This window comes from Phocoena sinus, chromosome X (assembly GCF_008692025.1).
Source record: "Phocoena sinus isolate mPhoSin1 chromosome X, mPhoSin1.pri, whole genome shotgun sequence".
NCBI classification, from domain to species: domain Eukaryota; kingdom Metazoa; phylum Chordata; class Mammalia; order Artiodactyla; family Phocoenidae; genus Phocoena; species Phocoena sinus.
This window is the reverse complement of record NC_045784.1, coordinates 127,870,859-127,886,117: the sequence shown is the minus strand read 5'-3', so window position 1 is coordinate 127,886,117 and position 15,259 is coordinate 127,870,859. Positions and strand designations below refer to the sequence as shown.

General features: G+C 41.8%; 1 non-coding gene across 1 annotated transcript; it reads left to right on the top strand.

The window, feature by feature from the left end:
• Positions 1-14,404: 14,404 nt before the first annotated feature.
• LOC116748155 lies at positions 14,405-14,506 on the top strand. Its single transcript, XR_004348176.1, has one exon. It is a non-coding gene; the product is annotated as a U6 spliceosomal RNA (small nuclear RNA).
• The last annotated feature ends 753 nt before the right edge of the window (positions 14,507-15,259 follow it).

Below are 15,259 nucleotides of genomic sequence, written 5' to 3'. Positions count from 1 at the left end.
ATCAGGGATCAACTCTGTCTTTATACAGAGAGACACACACGTTTTTCTATAAACAATTGCTCAAGAAAAGGGGTCTTTAAAATCTCAGTAGGATGCTGGCTTATTTTTTTTTAAGTTGATAGGAAAAAATGCATGATGGCATGCTTCATCAATTTGAAGTCATCTACTCTCACTCATATAAGGTTTATTAAAGATATTTAATCAGCAAGGAAGGGTGAAATATTTACAATTCTTATGTAGACAGTAATGATGTTAAATGTGTATGGCATAAATATATCAACTAAGTCAGTGGGATTTTCCAATGTATTTTCAATCAAGATGTTCTTCAAAAATAACAACTCTGGAGGAACTTCAAGATGGCAGAAGAGTAAGACGTAGAGATCACCTTCCTCTCCACAAATACATCAGAAATATATCTACATGTGGAACAACTCCTACAGAACACCTACTGAACACTGGCAGAAGACCTCAGACCCCCCAAAAGGCAAGAAACTCCCCACGTACCTCGGTAGGGCAAAAGAAAAAACAGAGACAAAAGTATAGGGATGGGACCTGCACCAGTGGGAGGGAGCTATGAAGGAGGAAAGGTTTCCACACACTAGGAAGCCCCTTTGCGGGCAGAGACTGTGGGTGGTGGAGGGGGGAAGCTTCGGAGCCATGGAGGAGAGCACAGCAACAGGGGTGCGGAGGGCAAAGCGGAGAGATTCCCGCACAGAAGATCGGTGCCGACCGGCACTCACCAGCCCGAGAGGCTTGTCTGCTCACCTGCCAGGGCGGGCGGGGCTGCGAGCTGAGGCTCGGGCTTCGGAGGTCGGATCACAGGGAGAGGACAGGGGTTGGCGGCGTGAACACAGCCTGAAGGGGGCTAGTGCACCACGGCTAGCCAGGAGGGAGTCTGGGACAAAGTCTGGACCTGCCGAAGAGGCAACAGACTTTTTCTTGCCTCTGTTTCCTGGTGCACAAGGAGAGGGGATTAAGAGCGCTGCTTAAAGGAGCTCCAGAGATGGGTGTGAGCCGCGGCTAAAAGCACGGACCCCAGAGATGGGCAGGAGACGCTAAGGCTGCTGCTGCCGCCCCCAAGAAGCCTGTGTGCGAGCACAGGTCACTATCCACACCCCCCTTCCAGGGAGCCTGTGCAGCCCACCACTGCCAGGGTCCCGGGATCCAGGGACAACTCCCCCAGGGAGAATGCACGGCGCGCCTCAGGCTGGTACAACGTCACGCCGGCCTCTGCCGCCGCAGGTCCGCCCCACACTCCGTGCCCCTCCCTCATCCCCGGCCTGAGTGAGCCAGAGCCCCCTAATCAGCTGCTCCTTTAACCCAGTCCTGTCTGACACAAGAACAGATGCCCGAAGGCAACCTACACGCAGAGGCGGGGCCAAATCCAAAGCTGAACCCTGGGAGCTGTGCGAACAAAGAAGAGAAAGGGAAATCTCTCCCAGCAGCCTCAGGGGCAGCGGATTAAAGCTCCACAATCAACCTGATGTACCCCGCATCTGTGGAATACCTGAATAGACAACAAATCATCCCAAATTGAGGAGGTGGACTTTGAGAGCAAGATTTATGATTTTTTCCCCTTTTCCTCTTTTTGTGAGTGTGTATGTGTATGCTTCTGTGTGAGATTTTGTCTCTATAGCTTTGCTTTTACCATTTGGCCTAGGGCTCTGTCTGTCCGTCTTTTGTTTGTTTGTTTTGGTTTGGTTTGGTTTTTGGTTTTTTTAGTATAGTTTATAACGCTCGTTATCATTTGTGGATTTGTTTTGTGGTTTGGATGTTGTCTTCTTTATTTCTTTCTTTTTCTAATTACTTTTAAAAATTACTTTTTATTTTAATAACTTTATTTTATTTTATTTTATCTTCTTCGTTCTTTCTTTCTTTCTTTCTTTTTTTCTCCCTTTTATTCTAAGCCGTGTAGATGACAGGCTCTAGGTGCTCCAGCCAGGTGTCAGGGCTGTGCCTCTGAGGTGGGAGAGCCAAGTTCAGGACACTGGCCCACAAGAGAACTCCCAGCTCCAGGTAATATCAAAAGGCGAAAATCTTCCAGAGATCTCCATATCAACACCAAGACCCAGCTCCACTCAACGACCATCAAGCTACAGTGCTGGACACCCTATACCAAACAACTAGCAAGACAAGAACACAACCATAATCATTAGCAGAGAGGCTGCCTAAAATCTTATTAAGGCCACAGACACCCCAAAAAACACCCCCACGCGTGGACGTGCCCACCAGAAAGACAAGATCCAGCCTAATCCACCAGAACAAAGGTACTAGTCCCCTCCATCAGGAAGCCTACACAATCCGCTGAAACAACCTTAGCCACTGGGGGCAGACACCAAAAACAGTGGGAACTACGAACCTGCAGCCTGCAAAGAGGAGACCCCAAACACAATAAGTTAAGCAAAATGAGAAGACAGAGAAACACACAGCAGATGAAGGAGCAAGGCAAAAACCCACCAGACCAAACAAATGAAGAGGAAATAGGCAGTCTACCTGAAAAAGAATTAAGAGTAATGAGAGTAAAGATGATCCAAAATCTTGGAAGTAGAACAGAGAAAATACAAGAAACATTTAACAAGGACCTAGAAGAACTAAAGACAAACAAACAGTAATGAACAACAAAATAAATGAAATTTAAAATTCTCTAGAAGGGAACAATAGCAGAATAACTGAGGCAGAAGAATGGATAAGTGACCTGGAAGATAAAATAGTGGAAATAACTACTGCAGAGCAGAATAAAGAAAAAAAATGAAAAGAATTGAGGACACTCTCAGAGACCTCTGGGACAACATTAAATGCACCAATATTCGAATTATAGGGTTCCCAGAAGAAGAAGAGAAAAAGAAAGGGACTGAGAAAATATATGAAGAGATTATAGTTGAAAACTTCTCTAATATGGGAAAGGAAATAGTTAATCAAGTCCAGGAAGCACAGAGAGTCCCATACAGGATAAATCCAAGGAGATACACGCCAAGGAGAAATACGCCAAGACACATATTAATCAAACTGTCAAAAATTAAATACAAAGAAAACATATTAAAAGCAGCAAGGGAAAAACAACAAATAACACACAAGGGAATCCCCATAAGGTTAACAGCTGATCTTTCAGCAGAAACTCTGCAATCCAGAAGGGAGTGGCAGGACATATTTAAAGTGATGAAGGAGAAAAACCTACAACCAAGATTACTCTACCCAGCAAGGATCTCATTCAGATTTGACGGAGAAATTGAAACACTTACACACAAGCTAAAACTAAGAGAATTCAGCACCACCAAACCAGCTTTACAAAATGCTAAAGGAACGTCTCTAGGCAGGAAACACAAGAGAAGGAAAAGACCTACAATAACAAATCCAAAACAATTAAGAAAATGGGAATAGGAACATACATATTGATAATTACCTTAAATGTAAATGGATTAAATGCTCCAACCAAAAGACACAGATTGGCTGAATGGATACAAAAACAAGACCGGTATATATGCTGTCTACAAGAGACCCACTTCAGACCTAGGGACACATACAGACAGAAAGTGAGGGGATGGAAAAAGATATTCCATGCAAATGGAAACCAAAAGAAAGCTGGAGTAGCAATTCTCGTATCAGACAAAATAGACTTTAAAATAAAGTCTATTACAAGAGACAAAGAATGACACTGCATAATGATGAAGGGATCGATCCAAGAAGAAGATATAACAATTGTAAATATTTATGCACCCAACATAGGAGCACCTCAATACATAAGGCAAATACTAACAGCCATAAAAGGGGAAATTGATAGTAACACCATCATAGTAGGGGACTTTAACACCTCAGTTTCACCAATGGACAGATCATCCAAAAGAACAATAAATAAGGTAACACAAGCTTAAAATGATACATTAAACAAAATGGACTTAATTGATATTTATAGGACATTCCTTCATAAGCCAGCAATGAAGGAAATGATCCAAACAGCACAGGCACACACACATCTACACAGGTCACACGTCCACTCTTTCCCAGATGGAAGCTGAGGCTCATTCTCTGCATATTTTTTGGCCTCTTCTGAGGACAGGGCCAGGTCAACTGTGTCTATTGTTGTATTTCCAGGTACCCTGCACTGTTCCTAGCAGAAAATACATGCTGCATATATGTTTGTTGAATGAATAAATGAATGAAAAAGCACCGAGTCCTAACTGCCAGAATGCGGATGAGCAGCCAAACGTTGCTGAACACCTCTCACCCAGCTAATCCTGTTCCTAAAAGACAGATGAGTTAAACAAAAAATAAGAAACAAACAAACAATGGCAAACCCAGATCTGTAGAGAAACAAAGTCAGATCTAAAAGTGTATCTTGGGACTTCCCTGGTGGTGCAGTGGATGAGAATCCACCTGCCAATGCAGGGGACATGGGTTCGAGCCCTGGTCCCGGAAGATCCCACATGTCGTGGAGCAACTAAGCCCATGTGCCACACTACAGAGCCTGCGCTCTAGAGCCCGCAAACCACAACTACTGAAGCCCACGTGCCACAACTACTGAGCCCGTGTGCCACAACTAGTGAAGCCCATGCGCCTAGAGCCCGTGCTCCACAACAAGGGAAGCCACTGCGATGAGAAGCCCGCGCACTGCAACAAAGAGTAGCCCCCGCTTGCTACAACCAGAGAAAGCCCGTGCACAGCAACGAAGACCCAACGCAGCCGAAAGTAAATAAATAAAAGTGTATCTCTTATTGGTTTTGTACTTTGGGGAATTCTGCCTGGCATGTTCTCTTAGCCTGAGGCAATAAGGAAAACTAAAAGGCAAAATGTTCTTACATCCTTCACCATTCTGGCCGAATAGTTCAAGTTTCTATGTGGGGTAGTAAAAACTGAACCTGATTCCTAATCCCGGTCTTATTCCAATTATGTCTCTGGATCTTCTACAAACCCCTCCCATGGTCTGGCCAGTTCTGATATGTCAGCAATTCATTTAATCCTTGTCCCCACTATTCCTTGGAAGCACAGAGACTTTTGGGTAATCTACATAAATCCACTGATTCAAGGCAATGGAATAAACACTGCTGAACTAAAAGCTTCCCAGAAGGCGGTACCAGAAATTACTGTGTAATGGACACAGAAGCCTTCAACCAGTGGATGGAAAGAACATCACAGGCAGAAAACAGAGCCTGAGTAAGGGCACCAACGTGAAATGTCATGGTTACATCAAATGGTCCTTACTGCTTCCTAGCATATGAACTTGGGCAACTTATTTAACCTTTCTGAGCCTCTGTGTCCTCATCTATAAAATGAGAACAATAATAACACCACTTCACAGTGCGCTTGTGAAGATTCACTGATATAATGGATATCAAAGTGCCTACCCTAGTGCCAGATATAGAGTAAGGACACAATAAATGCTTGTAAACAAAGTGTGATAAGAGACAGAAAGTAGAATAGTGGTTACCAGGGGTTGGGGGCAGGGGGAAATGAGGATACAGTTTAATGGGCACAGGGTTTCAGTTTGGGATGACGAAAACCTGGAAATGAAGAGTGACGATGGTTGCACAGCAATGTGAATGTATTTAATGCCACTCGATTGTAGGCTTAAAAAATGTTAAAATAGTAAATTTTATGTTACGTATATTTTACTACCACAATAAAAAATGCAAACAAAACAAAACAAAGTAAAGTGAAAGGCCTACCCGGCAAAGCATCACAGTGTGACTGAAATCGAGACTATTTAGGAAGGGAGGTGGGAGCCAGAACGTCAGGCTGAGGAGAAATGTGAACTTGATCTACCAAGTGCCCTGTGGGAACACTTGGAAGTGCTATGACTTGAACTTGTATTTTAAAAAGGTGTAATTGATATTGCCATTTTATAAATATCACCCTGGAGTGGATTAGATGGCTAGAAAGAAGTTGAGGCTGAAAGAAGGATGTCAGACTTCTGCTGTTTAAAATGTGGTCTCCAGCTCGGCAGAATGGGTCCTACCTGAAATCATAGTCTCAGGCTGCTCCAGAACTGCCAAATCAGAATCATCATGGTGCAAAGGTCTCCAAATAGCACCTATGCACAGTAACCTTTGGGAAGCACTGGGCTAGAAGACCTGAGGAGTTCGGCTGGGAGAGGCTGAGGACTCGAAGCAGGGTGGAGCCACAACTGCCGATGTTTATGGAGTTTACTACACACGTAGCTAGGTGTGAGTATTTCACGAACCATCATTCAATCCTCAAACAGTCCTGTGCATAAGGTGTTATTACTCTCACTTCCCACATGGAATACTACTCAGCCATAACACAGAAGGAAATCCTGCCATTTGCGACAACATGGATGGATCTTGAGTGCATTAGGCTAAGCGAAATAAGTCAGGCAAAGAAAGACAAATACTGTATGATCTCACCCATATGTGGAATCTAAAAACAAACAAAGAAGCAAACAAACCTCACAGAAACAGAAAACAGACCAGTGGTTTCCACAGGCAGGGCATGGAGGGGGGGATGGAGGGAAATAGATGACTGAAGTCAAAAGGCACAAACTTTCAGTTATAAAGTAAATAAGTTCTGCGGAGGTGATGTACAGCGTGGTGACTACAGTTAACAGTACTGCATTGTATATTTGAAAGGTGCTCAAAGAGTAGATCTTAAAAGTTCTCATCATAAGGAAAAGATTTTAACTATGTGAGGTGATGGATAGTAACTAAATTTATTGCAGTCATCATTTCACAATATATAATACATATATCAAATAATTATGTTGTACACCTTAAACTTATACAATGTTATGTGTCAATTATATCTAAATAAAACTGGGGAAAAAGTTTTAAAATTGCAGTTGAAATAATTGGTCTGAGGTTACACGGCTAGTACCTGACAGAAGTGGGATTTGAATGAGTCTGTGTACATTTGCTTCATCATCTCTTGTACTGCTTTTCAAACCTCAGGGAAAATGAGCTCTCCTTGTCTTGCTACAGTACCCACTTTCTTTCTCTTATTAAACCCTGAGATGATTACTCTGAAAGCTCTCTAAACTATTTTGGAAGCCCACTGTTGTAGAAGACAACATACGAATAGATGGGACACGTCTGAGCTTTCCGGCCACCCACCACTCAGATGCAGTCTTCTAGAGCCTGTCTCCCAGTCTTTGCCTGGGCTGTACATGAAATCCCTAAGTAATCTCAATAAGTAATCTGTAATTTGTCTATGGTCAAACTGACTGTCTCTTCAACAACCCTGTCCTCCCAAATACCAAGGCTACCTAGGAATCTGGCTGATCAACAGCAGGGAGGTAATCTAATGTTTGTTCCTGTCCCTTCCTCATTTATCAACAGACTCAATATTTCCTTCCTTTGGTTGCAACTACAGGAGTTCTCCAGAATTAAATTTCCACATGCATTGTACAGTAATTCTCTAAAAGGAGTAGAAAGTCAAATTCTTCACCTTTACCAAGATAGTAGCAGAGAAAAATCCCAGTTGTAGGACCAAAGTCCCAAGCATGAGCATCGTCAATCTAGTCCTACACACGAAGGTTGCCAAGCTATCTTCCATAACTCTCTTCTTTCTCTGCCCCTATTTGGGCCTGTCTGATCAGCATCCACCTCTGTACTAATCCTGTTCCTCCTCCTAAAGCCCTCCCCTGGGTCCTCTGCTATCCCAGACTGATGGAGAGGCCCTGATCTCTGCAGTAAGCAACTTATTTGATTCTCACAACATTTCTATGAGGTCTGCTCTAATGTTATCATCTCAGTCTCTCAGGAAAACGAGGCACAGGAAGGAAGCCCAAGATCACCCAGCTAGTAAAGGGTACATCAGAGGTTTGAATCCAGAGAGACAGGCCTTGGCGTTAAAAACTACACTTGACCACATTCCATCCTTATGTCACTGTTTCTAAGAAGTATTCCCAGATCTCCCCTAAGTCTTTCCTTTGAAGACCCCTACACAAACTGTGTCCTGTGTGTAAGCTTCCTCAGGGCAGTTGGACTCTTACCCTGCTTTCTATACCCTAAACTACCTAGAACTGTTCTCCATACACACAAAGCACTGGGTATTTGTTTAATCCAATTAAATGTACATAAGTACAAAATACGATATAGAGAAATTAGTTACCTCTCGTGAGAGTGCTGACACAAACTATTTGACCTTAACAGCTCTCCCTTTTCTTTGCAAAGTTTGCAGTGACTGAGTATGGTCCCATACACCCAGATGACAGAAGAGAAGAAATGGGAATTTAGAATGCCAAAAATCAAAGGGATGTGGTCCCTAGGAGTCCTAGGATTTTAGAGAATAAATACTTTCTGAAAAAATCCAACCTATTCAATGTCCAAAGTGAATTCTGTGTGAGGCTTACCAACCCTAGCATGTCTTAAACTGTTTCAAAGGGTTAGAGGATGCGTAATGGCCTATAGAAGCATTTACAAGATAAATGGATTCCAAGTTTCTAGCATTTTTTTTTTTTTTTTCTTTTTTGCGGTACGCGGGCCTCTCACTGTTGTGGCCTCTCCCGTTGCGGAGCACAGGCTCCGGACACGCAGGCTCCGGACGCGCAGGCTCAGTGGCCATGGCCCACGGGCCCAGCCGCTCCGCAGCACGTGGGATCCTCCCGGACCAGGGCACGAACCCGTGTCCCCTGCATCGGCAGGCGGACTCCCAACCACTGCGCCACCAGGGAAGCCCGTTTCTAGCATTTTTAAACTGCTGCTCCAAACTATCTTAAGCTGTCCAGGGCTACCTCCATTTCCGAAACGCAACAGGAAGTGCAGCCTCGGTTTGATTTCCGCTAAAAGAACAAGGCATCTCTGAGGACTTCACTTCCTGGAAAAGCAGAATTGATCCCAAGTCTCTGCTGCTCTGATGTGCATGGTATGTTTGCTAGTTACTATAGCTGGACAATGAAAATACTAGCAAATAAGCCCTACAGATATCCAGGTGACAAACAAGATTTTTAACATTTTAAGTAGAATTCAATCAGCCTGTATAACTTAATGTTTTTCATTATTCCCAAAGCATGTCCTAGTATTAAACCTACATACCAATCCTTAGAGAAGCCCTAACCCCTGAGATGGAGAAAAGGAGCTTTAATGATGGAAGATTCATGGGGATAATATTTCTGTTTTGCTTCTGGATGGCCTGTCTGGTACTATCCTTCCCTGACCCATCCTTCAACCTCTATTATCAGGGCTAGACTTCACTTTGCAATTAGAGTGATCTACTGTGGGGTTTGGAGGGGAGTTGTAATTTTTCCAGAAATAAATTTCTATTTTTTCTTTACTGTGGTATAATTGACAAATAAAATTGTATATATTTAAATGTACAATGTGATGATTTTATATATGTATAGGCTATGAAATGATTACCACAGTCAAGTTAATTAACACATCCATCACCTCACATAATTATCTTTGGGGTGTGGGGGGGCAGTGAGAACACAAAATCTGCTCTCTTAGCAAACTTCAAGTACGGCATTATTAACTGTAGTCACACTGTTGTACATCAGATCTCCAGAACTTATTCTGGGAAGTTTGTACTCAAAAATATTTTTTGTGGTCCCTACATTTCTAGCTATGGCACTGTATATCAACCTTGATTTTCTATTAATCCATGAAATTTGTAATTGACATTTTAAAAATCTAGCTGAGAATGAATATAAAGCATCAGTAGATTTTTGTCATAGCTCTTTTATATCTTCTTTTGATTTCCCCTAGACTTCATCTGAATTCTCTTAGGACTAGGACATATGGAAAGCACCATAACTTGAAAAGCTAAAGGACTGCATTTATTCAAAATGCATTCACAGAGTGCCTACATTATGCCAGGCTTGGCAATACCAAGCATGGGAATCCAGAGATGAGGGTGACATAGTCTCTGCTCTTGTAAAGTTCATAGTCGATAAAGGGAAGCATTTAAACCATTAATTATAACCCCTCTATTAAAAAGGATTTCATCAAGTTAAAAGTCTGTGAATTCCAAAAAACACAAAAACAAAAACAGCAGCAACAAAAACCATGTAGAACTGAAAAATACTGCAAACTTTTCAATTTAATTACCGAGAGTATATTGCTATCCTTCCTCTTTGAAATCACAAAGAAACTAGGGTGGGACTTGCTAGCAAGCTGTCTTCAGGCCCCTTGCTATAGGAGATCCTTGGAGATGAAAACATTCTCATTATGTTATTCTTGTATTTAAGCAATAACCTCCCTTGGGATAGGGCTCGGATTCAACCATATTTACTGAATTTAGCTTTATAACTGTAGGAAGATAGAAGACCTTTCAGAAAAGTTAAACACAGGAATATCATTACGTGACATTTGTTAAGCACTTACTACATCCCAGGCCCTATTATTATCTTACCCATTTTATATATGAGGAAAATGGGGTCCAGAGAGGTTAGCTAACTTTCTCAGGGCCACCCTGAGAGTCAGTGGCAGTGCCTGAGCATTCTCTCACTAGCATATGGCCTCTCCATGACTTAGCACTGGCCCTCTTTCAACACTTTACCCATCTGCAAATGTCACGTGTTGTCTCCCATCTACTCTCCTCGCACCCTCCCCTCCATTCTCCATCTGTGAGCTTCCCACTGACTAGGAATAAGCATGAACATCTCATGTTTCTCCCAATTCTGGTTCCCTAGCCTATCAACAAATTACTTTGAAGTTCTGTAGCAATCACATTTACATCCAATAGCCTTTCTGCAATTGATCATGTCCTTGAAATTCACCAAAAATCATAAATATGCTGACAAACTGTCTAAACACATCAATGCCCTTTGCTGAAAAACAGAGGAGTTTGGTTTCTATCCTGGTGAGAGCCCAGTCCCTTGACAGTGATTTGTGAGACACAAGATTTGAGTATTTGAGAATCTCTGGTCTATAGCAAAGAGTGACAGTCCAGTGTACTTCAAGACTCTAGACATCATTGAGGCTGAAGCACAGCAGCACTTGGGCTTTGTAGGTGGCAAGAATCTTGAAGCGCATTCCATCAATTCCCTCCCACCTCTCCTTCCTCCAGTGCTTGGAGATGATGGGTTCCAAGCCCCTGCTACACCTCTCTCCCTGCTACACCTCTCTCCCACCTAAGAGAGCTCCCAGAGCCCTTTTGAGTGTTTGTTGCTGCCATTATCCAAGTGGACCATGGCATCAAACTAACGCTAAGACTCCTAGACTCATTCAAGATCCAAGGACACATTGTTGCGAATAGTTCCTGACATCTCCTAGAGTCAGATATTTAAATAGAAAAATGTCCGTATCTACCCTTGACACATCACAACTCTGCCCCATTTCAGCTACTCACTAATACTGTGCAAAATTGAGCTAACAAAGCTGGTTGTGCGTTGCCTCTCTTTCCAGGCATAGTCATGGACACTTTTCTCTTCTACCCTATTATTTTCCTCTCCCCCCTTTCATCACTTAGTCCCCATGTTCCAATATTGGTTCATCTCTAAAAGAATCAACCCAGGAATTTACCAAAAATTAAGAATGAGAAACTCAAAAAGTATAATAGATAGTTCATCTGTAAGAAATAGTGTAGAGAGAACATGTTAAAGGGAAAAGGTCCACAGGAGAAAATTCTACCTCCTAATATGCTGGTTCTCTTTACCAGATAGCTCTTATGCAAAAAGTAGACACAATTTTGGAAGCAAAGATAAGTTTCCCCTCATCAGATAACACATCTTTCCTGTGGAGCTGTGTGTAAGTGAAATCCTATTTATTCATCTGACATTTGATAGAAGTTTTCTAAGTGTGAACTCTATGGCAGACTCTGGGGCATAAAGAGATGAAGCTGAGAGATCAGACTTGTAAATAGATAACTACAAGGTCGAAAGCGGTGAGATTTAAATTCATATAAAATGCTCTGGAAGCTGAGAGGAGGGAATAGAGACGAGGAGCACAGAGGGAACACAGGACTAAATAGAGGCACAGAAGCTGGAATCAGATGTTTCAGGTAGCAAGAGCGCACCTGGGCGAAAGTAACTATACATTTCCTTAAATGCAACCCCCTGAACTCTGCCACTGTGAAGCTCAGGGTTCCCTGACTATTAGAAAGCTCAGGCTGCCAGTCTTAGAACCACAGAGAAAGTAGACTAAACTGTGATAGAGGAGAGGAGAGCAAACCATTATCCAAGAAAAACTATTTTGATCCACTGTATTTCAACAGAACTTCGATTTCAATCCGTTGAGGAAAACCAATGTGCATAGTGTTGTCTAACAATAAAAACAATGTAAAGCACTAAAGTACAGCCTCCAAAATTCCAGGAGAAGAGAAGCTCTTTTTTTTTCGCTGTGTAGGGAACCGCTGACCCCAAGAAGATGGGTTGTTGGCTGTGAGTGGCCCCTGTCCACACAGGCCTAGAGGTCCGCGATGCCTGAAGACCAGCATGCAGGAGTCTGAACTGCGCAGGTGCATGCTGCATGACTCAGCTTCCAAGCTCCCCGGAATTGGTTCCCCGGGTCTGGAGCCTGTAGGGATAGGCTGGGCCTCGGGCAGCGACTTCCGGGGCCGACTCCAGGCTGCCAGGGTCCATCCTGCTCCTAAAGTGAGTTGCTAATAAAGAAGCTCTTTCTTGCCTGCCCACCTGCCTTGGACCTCCCCTCCTCACTTTGGCCCCAAAATTGTTTTTGGATGAGTGAATAAACGAAGTAATCATGCTTTAATATTGGTTAAAGCATTGGAATTTGAAAATGATTACATAAATAATTAGTTGAATCAAGATTATCCCCATGTTACTTTCATGTCGATATCTGTATGCCTCCTTCCCTAAAATGTCTAGGGCTTTTAGATTTCCTACATAGTAATTCCTCTGCCCCTTACAAAAGCTGAGTAATAACTTATCCTTTGACTTGGATTCTATAGATCTGCATAACACCTTAAAACTCTTCCATTATTACTCGTGGGGGTACAAGTTTACTGCACATTATATTAGAATTTATAGAAACTAAAGGTTATTCTAGTCACTCATCTAATTCAAAGATTTGATAAAAATGACCAAGATACACCACAACTAAATAAAAGGCTTATGTTAAACTTTCAAGTTTTTTATTTACGAGCTTTTACTGGCTCGTAAGATAAACATTTGGTATAAAACTGTCCACATTAGATCTACCTTATATGCAATATAAACAGATGCTGACTTTTAAAAATTCTGTATTAAATAGAATGCAAATCATATTCATTGAAAAGAAAACTCACTGAAACTTGAAGCCAAGTATTTCAAAATTTTGCAGTATGGGAAAATTACTGTTTCCTTAAAAAAAAAAAAAGTTAATTTGTCCAACCTTAGGCAAACTCACTTTTCTACAGTGGAAAAAGATGGGTTCTCAGAAACATGGAATTGGATTTGTTCTGTGGCTCAGCAAAGGATTCTTTAAAAAAAAAATCAAGTAACTCTTGATATTCTGAAACTCTCTTCTTTAACTCTTGTCCGAAGCAACACACTTTCCAGGCTTCATTGGAAGAGGGGGATCCTCCTTGCCACAGGTGTGATGCTGGTCCCCCTGAACCTCCTCTCCAAAGACATGGACTCGGTTACCAAAGCCTGTCCTCTCAAAACCACTAAGTGGAGAGGGGGAGGGGAGAGATCTCTGGCGAATCGCATCCCTGAGCAGCAGCATCTAAGAACAGAGGGGAACATGTCAATAAATCTCATTCTCGGTTTGGGGGGTTGGGTCGTTTTCTGTCCTCATCTCAGCAGCAGAAAAAGTGCTAAGCCTAGAAAGACAGTTTCTGAACCGACTGGAGCTAGCCCAGCAGTTTTTGTTACCTCCAAACCTGCCAGAGCCTAAATCAATGCAAACATTCATGGTCTGTTTTCCTAAGAGTTGCGATTAACTGCTGGTCTTCTTGCTCAGAAAGGGCTGGCAAATCTTTTTCCTGGGGATTTCCAGAATACTAAGGCCAGATGCCATTGCTCACATATATGAAATAGCCTAGTACAAGTAACCCAAGGCTTTCCTAGAGGTCATTACTCCCACAGAGCACTAGCACCAAACGGTGTTAAAAGGTGTGCAGCAAAAGTAAAAGTGAAGTGTTCCTTGGTTGGGTACGTTTGGAAAATGATGAGTTAAATATAGTGAAGCAGATTTCTTGATTACAAGACATCTCAGGGCTTTTCATAGGTTTAGGATCACTGGGAACATGTCTTTGTTTTGATTTATCTCCCATCCTCAAGCACCTTCGATGGCCAAAGACATTCTAACTTAGGAATGACAGAAAGGAAAATCTGAAAACCTAACAATAAATATTTAATGAGCTCTGGGATAAAAATGCTAGTCTGGGAGCCCCCCAAAGTTTATAAAGGGTCCAGGGAAAGATGAATGTGGTAACTACATAGGTCACTTTTAACAAGTTTACTGGTTTCAGTCCCAGGTGCTCCCAAAAGAGTGCCCAGCATAGCCTGCACTATGGATAAAGGACTCTCACTTAAACTTCTCTTTTAAAGAACTATTACAAGGACTGCTTGCTTCAGCTGCACATATTCCAAAATTGGAATGATACAGAGAAGATTAGCATGGCACTTTGCAAGGATGATGGACAAATTTGTGAAGCGTTCCATATTTTTTCCATGTTCATTATGCTTCAATAAATCTGAAATTTAAAAAAGGGAAAACAGGAAAGACTTTCTTCCAACATAAAAAAGAGCAATTGCAATGATTGTGCATTACATATGTTTCTCTTTCAGAATTATCTATGTAATGTAATGTTCTCCTTTTTGCAAACAGTATGAACCATAAATTAATATGACCTTAATCTCTGACGTCTAAATAACTTCGAAGCCAGAAACAAGGTAAAAGCTGTTCATCAGGTGTACACCACATTGGAATTCCTATACTAAGGAAATATTCCCAGTATGGAATTTCAAGGGTGCACAAGGACAACTTGTGTATCTACTGAGATGTTTTTATAAAATGAGCAACTTGGCATGAGACACATCTAAGTCCCATGCAATTTTTGAAAATGTATTTATGGAACTCACCAGTTGAATACTTGGGAAAATGCCCCCTTTGGAAGAAATGGGTGACATTGAGTATAACTGTTACATCCTAAGATTTATAAATTTATTTTTCATATTTGTTCACATTTTCATTACAGAAGTATCAAAGTTCCCAGGGTACCTAAACACCATATTACATTAATTGCAATAATATGTTACGTTTTATTTTATATATCACAGTTCAAAGGAAATATGTACGTTGATTTTCTTTTTTGACATCTTTATTGGAGTATAATTGCTTTAAAATGGTGTGTTATTTTCTGCTTTATAACAAAGTGAATCAGTTATACACATACATATGTTCCCATATCTCTTCCCTCT